Here is a 10,787-nt window from a genome sequence, read left to right on the forward strand (position 1 = left end):
GAGAGGGAGTAGCCGCTGGAGAATGACCGTTTACTAATGCCGACGATGAACCAGTGAAGGAGGAGGAGGACCAGTGTTAGAGGAGAGAAGGGGAAAAAGGTCAGAGAGAAAGGGTTTTCACTTTTCAAACATTGGTATCGAAGAGAAAGAGGGAAAGGGTGATTAAGCGATTTATTTTGATTTAAAAATAAAAATTAAAATGTAATATATATGTAATATAATACATATATATATATATATATAATATTACTATATATATATCAGTCAGTTCGGTTAATTGTCGGTTCTTTTAAAAGTTAATTGAAACTGAACTGGTACCTTCGGTTTTTTAAGAATACCGAACTGATTAGTTCGGTTAACCAGATTTTTCGTTTGGTTTCAATCAAATTTTCGGTTTTTTTTGCTTACCCATATCTAGAAGTTTGCTTAAGCCCATATAATGATTTATTCAACTTACATCATTTCCTTTCATGTCATTTGGCTACAAATTCCTCAGGTTGGCCCATGTAAATAATTTCATTTAAATCACACCATTCAAGAAGGTTATTTTGACATCGATTTGGTGTAAATCATAATCAAAATGTGTCACAAGAGCTAACAATATTTTAAAAGAGTCTTCTCTTGAGACAAGAGAAAAAGTCTCATCATAATCAATACCCTCCTTTTGGTTGTAACCCTTGGTTATGGATTTTTCTTTATGTTTCTCAATTTCACCATTTAAGCTTCGTTTACTCTTAAAAACCCATTTGCAACCAATGGATTTTTCACCTACAAGGAGGTAAACTAATTCTCACATAGAATTTTATTCCATGGATCTCATTTCTTCTTTCATAGTTATTAGCCAATCATTTGAGTTCTTATGAATTAGGGTTTCAGAGAAATTAATTGGATTTACGACATCATCAATAGATGAGCTGGACAGATACACAAGAAAGTCACTTGATATGGTAGGTCTTCACTCTTTGGGGGCATTAAGGTTCTTATTTGGGAATTGTAGGATGATTAATAGATTCAACGGATGTGGGTTTGAACTCTATGAGTTCTTCAAATTCTATTTGTCCTCCCTTGTTATCTAGAAGTATCTTATAAAAATTCTTCACCTCTAGACTAAAAAATTGTAGTGCTCTGGTTAGTTGAATCAACCAATTAACAACCCTTAAGGTTGTTTTTGGTGGCAATGCAAATAAATTTGTACCGATGCAAAACCATGACAGTGTAAATGATTCGAGTGTAAATTCTGACCTAATTTTGCTTCAAATTTTAGCTTATTTTGTTTGATTGCATTACAAATGAAGTAAATTAAGACATGAAGCAAAATAAAGTAATATCCAAAGCGAAATTGAACAAGAATTTGCATTTTTTACATTTGCACTCCCATGCATTTGTACTAGTGCAAATAAATTTGCACTACAAACAAACACAACCTAAATTTTTTAAGATATCCAACGAACACATACACTTAATTGCTCTACTCATGATTTTAGGCAAACCAAGTTTGTTTAGGGAATGCTTGGTGTGAATTCAATCCAATTAATGGAAAACAAAACAACTGATTTCTTTGTTTCATTCCTAGTGCAACAGAGAAATGCCTTAGATGTTCACATTAATGGTTCTTGCTCAATTAAATTGATGGTTGTTAATTCATTTGGTCTAATCCTTTTGGGCTGATCATATCTCATCCGTCATTCCTGTGGACTATCCGTTGGTCAACTTATCTCCCCTATATTGCATTCATAGACAATAAGCAAATGACAGTATTGAGCAAAGGAGAAATGCAAGTTCCCTGGGTTCAGATACTAAGGCTCAGTTTGGAAGATGTATAAATACAAATATCTAGAGTGCAAAACCCTGTATTTTGTATGTATTTATACAATAAATATTTGTATTTATATTCTTTTCAAATTAAGCCTAAATAATTAACTATGCTGCTCCATCTCCATCCATGTACCATGTTGATGACAATATCAAGCAGATGGAGAATGTGAATTCTGAAGTGGGTTCGGTGTGGTTCCAATGTTTCCTGTTGAGAAGGACTTGGCCAGCTGGGATCCCTTGGCTCCTATTATTTGCACTGCAATTCCATTTGCAGTATTCTGGAACAGTACTGTTGCTTCAACTTTTATTTTACTTCATCCAACTTGTAAACAAACAAAATAAAACAAAACCAAATGCAAAAGAAAATCAACTTAAATGCATTTAGTACTTTTATACCAGGGCAAATGAAATTACACTACAAAACACTGTTAGAATTGATTTTCTCTTTCCTTCCTTTTCTCTCTTTTCTGTGGGGAAGTGTATAGATGTGAGACACGTATGCTGATCCGATGCCTACATCTCATATATATATATATAGAGAGAGAGAGAGAGAACCGCGTAGGTGATTGATGATTGAAACATATGGAAGAAGGATTATGGGAACAACGCGGAAGAAGAAAGCAATAGCGCATAAGATAGATGCCTTTAGCCCTGTACCGGACTGAAGAATCTGAGATGGAGACTTCTCTAAGTTAGCTCGTACAACTGTGAAGGACCAAAAGAAGGGATGAAAGACTGGGGCCATAGAAGGGTCATTTTCCTGAAAACAATAAAAGAGAGAGAGATGTACCAAACTTTACCTGAAACCCTAGCTAATCTGTGATGCCACGATCCGTGTCTGCATTCTTTCTTTTACCTCATGAACATATGTAATCTAATTATAAAGTTGAAACCAACACTTACATATCTCCTTTATCATCTAGTTGCTTATGTATGACACATATGCATGTATTTAACAGTCAGACATGCCTTCATATGTGAATTTCACCTGTTTGTTTGGTGGATTATTTGAGCTTGCACTCATCTGATACAGAGCATGTTTCTCTGATGCATGCATGCACGCATGTATATCTGAATTTAATGGGGACTGTTGTTCATGCATGCATTGATAGTTAACATTGGGTTGTCAATGAGTCGGGCAATTAGGGGGTTCTACAACATGAATATTTTTGTTTTCATTTGCTTTTGGAATCGCTACATCAGCCAATAAACAACAACATGTTCTTGAATTCTGTTTTTGTTTTTAAAGTGAAAAATATGTTGGTTTTTTGTTTTGAAAAATAATATATGTTTTTGAAACCAAGAAAATATTGGTTTTTAAAACGAAAACAATTCTTTTAGTATAGGAATTATATGATTTGTAGAACATGATATTGAATAATAAGATGAAAATATGTTCTTGAAACCAGATTTAGAAACATATTTTTTGTTTCGGTTTTGAAAACTAAAAACATGTTTCTTATATTTTCGTTTTAAAAAAAATATGTTTCTAAACAAAATTGTTTTGATTTACTTTTAAAATCGACAACAAGAAAAACAATTCACATTGTAAAATGCCCCCAAGTATACCTGATCCACAATAGGTTAGGCTGAGTTAAACCAATATAGAGCTTACCCATGCATCACTTAGTATATCAACATGGTGGTTGGATGTTGCTTGTGCTAAGGTATTTTGGTCATATTGTGTTATAATGTAAATCTCTTGACTGTGACCCTATAGGGTTAGATTGGGTTGGGGTGGGCCACATCCGTATCTAACCTGACCTCTTGAGTACAAATTGGCCTTTCAGAATTTGTTTGGGCAAAAGCATGCTGGCGAATCCTTGGGCACGTAGAATTATCATATGATATTTTGTTATGACATGGATTGGTCGCTGTAGCAATCGGGCAGTGTCATGGCCCGGCCCATACCCTGGTTGTGCTGGGCTTGGGTTTTGAGGCCTGTGAGCTGGCATGGTGCAGTACAATGAAATGGGTCGGTATGGTAAAGAATGACCCATATATATGACATCATTACACCAGTACAAAAAAATGGACTGGCTTAGCCCACATGACATCATTACATCTCTATTATGATCAAACAACAAATATAGCATAATTTTGATGTTATTGTCATCAAACAAAGAAAAAAAGAGATGCGTTGATACCCTAGATTCTAATTGGTGATAAGAAGCCCCCCCCCCCCCCCCCCCCCCCAAAAAAAAAAGAAAAAAAACGAAAAAAAGTAAAATACTCATCGAATATTAGATAATATCAAACTGATGATATTGGATTTTCAGAAAATTTTTATAATAATGGGTTGAGAAAATTGTATTTAGTTTGTTAGAAGTCCCCAATACTACTATAAATATTTGAAATAATACAAACAATAAATGTTGTATATTCAATGAATGCTATTAAAGTATTAATAAAATAAACTTTATAATTTGAAAGTCCCATCATAAAGATTTTGAGGCCAAATCAAGCCAAATTTTGATTGTTTTTGAATGGCCAAAAACAAGGATACCACTCTTTTGAAAAATATCTATTTACATTTTGATGATCAGAGGCATCTAATCAAGCTGTTTTTTTTTTTCTTTTCTTCTTTTGTTCCAGGAAATCTCTTAATAAGATCAGCTATTTGCAGATTGAAAAGATTCTCCACTAATTCTAGCAGAAGCACTGAATTCATGGTAGAACCAGATTTATTGAATGCTTATCCATCTGTCAATTATTATATAGATTTGGAATAGAAAATAGAATGTAACTAATACAGCCAGCCAGAGTCAGATTTGATAGAATTTAGATTGAATGGCCTGGATCAAAGAGCATTTCCGAATGGGTTTAAGTTGAGGGAAGAGCATGACGTGAAATGTCTTGATACTTAAATATTTGAATTTGGATAAACAGTATTTAATTAGTGAAGAATTTTTAAAGTTACGTTGAGAACCATATAAGGTAGTGGATCTCATGCATGGCATCGATCCGTGTGACCCTTTCCCTTTTTGTGCATTCACTGTACATGTGACGTGTGACCATGGTCAATGGAGATGAACTAATACTTTGTTTGGCTGCCATGAAAATGTATAAAACCATGGATCTAAAATGGATTTATTACAAAATAATAACAAAATTATTTAAAATTAACTTATTAGTACAAAATAAAATGGGTTTATTATAAAAAATGAGTCAAGCCATTTTTGGTGACTCTGGCATGGACTGAAATGATTCATGCTACCAGGAAAATGAAATAAAATGTTCCATATTTCAAGTGGCACCCAAACAGGCCGAAGTGAATTAGAATCCTTATTCAATACAAAAAGTGGAATGTACTAGATTTTTTTTCTTTTTTTGATCCTAGAATGTACTAGATTTATTTATAATATATCAATTACTACCACAAATATTTGAGTGTTGACATAGAAAACTAATCAATATTTTAAGTTTCAATGGATGTAGTACAGAAGATGTAATTGAACGGGTTGGCCCAAAATCCATCCCTATATTGTATCCATATTTTGCGGGTTTGGGTTGCTAAAATGACATGAATTCAAGAATGGGTTGGACAGGTTTACTTCGATGGATCATATTCAGATCCAACTTGGATATGAGCTTGGATGTGAGATCCATTTGGATCTCAAAGCCTTTATAAAATTATAATGTTTTACATATTGATATATATTTGTCCATTTAATTAGTTATTAGGGCTTTATTCACATTGGAGGGAAATAGAACAAACCTCTCTAGTCTGATCTCTTTTATTTATGTACATCTTTATATGTTTTAAGTATCAAATATAGGAATTGGATTCTGCTTGCTGGATCCAGCCAGATCATCAACACATCTGGTAAGATCTAAAGCATTTCAGATCTGAACCCAAACCAAGTTGGACTGCTCCAGATTTGGCCCATTACATTCTCTAGTGTGTAGTATGTATTGGTGGCTGGTTAAACCATGAGAAACCTGAATGTTAGAAGAGAAGGGGCTTTCATGGTGGGAGGGTATTCATCTGATCATCATTCTAATAAATCAAAATCTTAATTTTGCACTGTTTGCACAGTGATCACACATTACTTTGTCTTCCCTAGGGAATCTATATATGGGAGGAAATTCATGGAGCTTATTAACATTTTCAAGTAGATTTCATACCTTCTTTTCTATTTTTTCCTCATGGGAATCTTGTTACTTGAAAAGCTCCTCTGCAATGGATAAACCCAAACCCTCTCCCCAGCTCAGAAGATTCTCCAAGATAGCTATAGCAGAAAATCCTAAATAAAGAAAAAGCAGTTTTCATTTATCAAAAGTGCCCTCAATCAATCCCTTTATTTATATGCATATTCCAGCTAAATTAGCTATTCTAAACTAAGGACAGCTTTGTCATTCCAAAACGTGCAGCCCTACCATTGGCCATATTTCTGTTTCCATGAATATAGATTTGTCAACGTGCAGCTTATTATTCGCTGAATAGTGAGACAAAGAGTGGTCCTTAACAGGTAATGATCAAGAGTAAATATCTTAAAGAACATTCTCGCTTACAGAGCTTCCCCTTTAAACAGTGCAGGCCACCACCCTTGTATAAATAGGTCTCCATGGCAGCTCAAGTTCATCACAGAGTAGTACTCCAAGTAAATTCACAAGCTTCCTCAGTTCATTCTCATCAGCTTGCTCTCCCACATTTCTCCCATACTTTTCTGTCCAAAACTTAGATTAATTTCCTCAAGTTTCTACCACATTGACTTAATCTTCAATATTCTAGTGAAAAAGATAGTGAAGGAGTCTTCTTGAGTTGTGGTCTCATCAATGGATCGAGTGCTGGCATTAGCTTCAGAGGCGCCAGTGGTAATCTTCAGTCAGAGCTCTTGTTGCATGTGCCACACTGTCAAGACTCTCTTCTATGACTATGGGGTCAACCCCGCCATTTATGAGCTTGATTTGGACCCACGAGGAAGGGAAATAGAGAGAGCTCTCCTGAAGCTAGGATGTAACCCATCTGTACCTGCTGTGTTCATTGGTGGTAGACTGGTTGGTGGAGCCAGGGAGGTTATGATCCATCAACTTAACATCTCTCCAACTCTGAGGAATTTGCTCATTGGAGCCGGAGCAATCCATCTCTAACAAGCTAGTAGTTCTCATCAGCAAGCTCTGATACCATGTTATCTTACTATGAATAAGCTCATCTCAGTTATGTATGCTACATTTAAGGGCTTTGTAGTTTATAGAGACTCCTGTCTTAACTAATTATTAGGCTAACTTGTTCTTGTGTTTTGAATGTACCTCCCTTTTGTGTATTGTTAATTAATAAAGTGGGATTCTCTTAGGTTTTCATTATCTCTTTCCAGATGTCAAAACAGACTATGCTGTTGGGGCAAAGTAAACCCAGTGATTGTCATACTTAGAATAAAAAACTTTGTAGGGTTCACTTGATGCCTATGAATCTGGGACAAGAAGAATACGAACTTAAGTATACATAGTCTTCAAATCAAATTCTTAAAAAGCTATATATGGTGTTCTAGTGGTGTCTCCTAAAGGAATATTTGAGACTGTAGAGGTGAAAATTGGGTTGTGCTGGGCCAGCATGACATGACCCGCATGTGCCCACACAAAGTGCAAGCCATGTCATACTGGTCCATGGGGCGTCCCAGGCCATGCCTCCCTCCCCTAAGATAATTTGGGGGGTCGGTTTGGCACGGCCCACGGCTCGAGCCTGTATGGGCTCATGCTGTGTTGTGGGATGGGTTGGTCCATGGGCCGAGCCTTGGGTCAGGCCAGGTCACAGAGTGAGCCAAGCTATGAAAGGTCCATTTAAAAAAAATGAAAAAGATGTTTAAATCTTTATTCAATACGATTTTTTATGTATACAATTGTTTATATATACAATTAGACCTATTCATGGACCGGGTAGCCTGATGTTCCGGCCTGGCCTGACCCGTTATTTTTCAGGCTTAGACAAAATTTCAGGCTCGTGGGCTCGTGGGCTCGGGCTCGAGCTTTCTCAAATAAGCTAGGCCCAGGCCCAAGCCTAGCCCAATACTATTACATATATAAAAAAGTACTTATGATATATATATATATATATATATATATATATCTTAAATTATTAATAAATATCAATTTACTATTAGGAAATATAAATTACTTTATTAATTTATTAAATTATTACTAAAGTAATATAACATTAGTTTATAAAAGTATACTGGCAATAAGATATTTTGTGTACAGATCGGGCTTCGGGCTTTATATAAGGGCTGGGCCCGGGCTCAAGATCTAGGTCCAATGGTTGGGTCAGGCTCGGGTTTGCACATTTCCTGTTTATAAAGAGGTCCGTGTCAATTATAAAATGATTGCATTTATTTAAAATAAAGTAATTTCTGGAAATTATCATATTTTCATAAATATTGCTAATTTCTTGGCTAAAACTAATTAAATGTAATTTTCTTGTAATTAAATATAACTTTTTGGTAATTAAATGTAATTTTCTACTATAGATTAAATTATAATTAATGTTAATTACATTTTAAAAATAATTATTTTTAATTATATTACTATTAATAATTAAAATACATTATTTTTTCATTATTATTCAGTATTCTTTACAATAAAGTACAATTAATTTGATTTTTTAATTATTTTTAGTATTTTAATTAAGCTTTAGGTTTTTCAGAATTTTCATATTTTTAATTAATTTTTGGTGTTTTTTCATTATTGTTTAGTAATTTTTTCATATGAGTATTTTTTTTATAATTTTCAAAATTTTCAACATTTATTTTTACATATTAGTCACTACAAAATTAATTTGCATTTGCTTTTAGTAAAAATAAATTAAATAACTAAATAAATACCATAGTTAATAAAAAATACAACTAATTTTTAATATTTTTCAATAATTATCGGCTTGGGTATTTTTTAATAAATTAATAATAAAATAATTTTAACTGTACTTTTTAATTATTTTAGGTAAATACCCTTATTAATAAAAAATATTGCTAATTTTCAATATTTTTAATCATGTTTAGGTTTTTCAGAATTTTCTAGATTTTTAATTAATTGTTGGTATTTTTCATTATTATTAAGTAATTTTTGCATGAGTAATGATGGAGGGTGATTTGACCCGACCTCCTGAGAAGGTGACACCTGGACGTGACTCAACATAAGCAACATCTCAGTGCAACAGCCTGGCTGCGACTGAGTAACGAGCTCGCAGGACAGCTCGCTACATTACAACTCGCCACAAATTGTGCTCGCTACAGCGTGAGCTCGAGAACCCCAGTATACTGAAAGGGAATACTCCAAGACAAGTCTATCCCAGCTCACAAGCTGGGATAACCAGCTCGCTCCAATACATAGGCAGGAGAACTGCCCCAAAGGCGACCTTAGGCAGAATCACCTCGAAGTACCTCTAGGAGCTCGCTACAAGGCAGCTCGTTACGAGATAGCTCGCTACAAGGCAGCTCGCTACTAAGCGACGCGACGTTTTCAGGAACCTTCTTATCTGACAAGACCGTACCCGTCAGATTGCACCACGTCTCCTGACTGACGGCGCAGTCCCTGCCAGCCCGGCAGACTGCACCCACGTCTCTCGACAGGTGGTGGCGTGTCTGTCCTTTCCGGGTCGTGTCACTCATCCAATTGGATAGTACTCTGCAACGGTTACCTGCGCAGCCCTAGAAAAATAACGGCTGCGACAGGGGTCCAGTGGCGGTTACGCCCGATTTGACAAGAACACCCATATTTAAGAGCCCCATGGTCGAAGGGGAAAATGGATCTGGAGTTAATCTTGAACTTTCATTGATCTAGCGCTACCTGCACTCTTAGCTCTCGTTGCACTCCTTACTACTCTCTCAAGTGTTCTAACTTAAGCATCGAAATATTTCCACCGGGCAAGTCCCTCAGGAATCCTTCACCGTCTTCTTCTCAGGTACTGTCCGTCGCCAGCTAGGAGCCAATCGACTGCCAACTAGGAGTGTCCGGATTGCGCAGCACCATTTGGTGTCGTCTGTGGGAGCGCTTCAAAAAGCCTTCCTCTAATCTCTGCAACTCTCTCTAAGAACTCTGCATTCATGGCTTCCTCCAGCAATGCCGGACGTGGTGCCGACCAGAACGCTTCTGGGGAGCAACCCCTGCTTCCCACTTTCTGTATTGGATAGTTCATCGTCCCCCTCTCTATAGACGGAATTCCCAACTTGAACGTGCCTCTCACAAGGGCACCCGTGAACACTCCACTCCCTTCCACGGTTGGAGCGACCTTCGCTGAGCCTTCTGTTGTTCCCCCAGTGACCAACCAAAACTAGTTGGAAGACCTAGTACAGTGCATGTGAGCTATGCAAGCTCAAATGCAACAGTTCCAACAGTTTCAACTCTACCAGCAGCAAGTGCTGCATCAAGTTTCTCAGTACCAGTACCAACAATAGTTCCCTTCATTGCCTCAAACCTAGCAGCCGCTTCCCCCTCGGCACCCAGCCATGAAGCAAGCCAAGCCCTCCCGTCGGAGCGAGCGTCCTCGCCAGGGAGAGGCCTCTCAAGCCCAGAATCCTTCCAAAAGCCAAGCCTCGTCCCATGGTAGGAAGGAGAGACAAGCCACCCCCGCCTCGCAACCTATGGGCAGGTCGGGGGCCTCCCATTTGGTCAAGCCCGCATCACCTCAGCACTCTCAGTTCGAGCTCCCGCTCGCAGAAAACTAGTTTGAGGTCCTAGCCGCAGACTATAGGTAGGGCCCTTTGGTTCAGAGCTATCATCAGTAGTCCGAGCCGGTTGAGATCGGTAATACTGAAGCAAGCAGCACCAACGCTGAGCCGACGAAGCAGCAGCAGAGGTGCTGACGAGCTCGCCGAACTGCTACTCGCGTCTTGCCTAAGCTCAGGGGTAAGGAGGAGGTAAGCTCAGACGAAGTAAAAGCTACTCCTATCCTTTCAGTTCCTTCCCCTCTGTTGCCAGAACTTCTTGCTGTCCCTATGCCAAAGGACTTCAAGCTCCCTCCCCTGGATAAGTATGATGGA

General features: G+C 37.3%; 1 pseudogene; it reads left to right on the top strand.

The window, feature by feature from the left end:
* The first annotated feature begins 6,406 nt into the window (after positions 1–6,406).
* On the top strand, positions 6,407–7,134 carry LOC104609010 (monothiol glutaredoxin-S2 pseudogene; annotated as a pseudogene).
* The last annotated feature ends 3,653 nt before the right edge of the window (positions 7,135–10,787 follow it).

Source organism: Nelumbo nucifera, chromosome 3 (genome assembly GCF_055504915.1).
Source record: "Nelumbo nucifera cultivar China Antique chromosome 3, China Antique-T2T, whole genome shotgun sequence".
Taxonomy (NCBI): domain Eukaryota; kingdom Viridiplantae; phylum Streptophyta; class Magnoliopsida; order Proteales; family Nelumbonaceae; genus Nelumbo; species Nelumbo nucifera.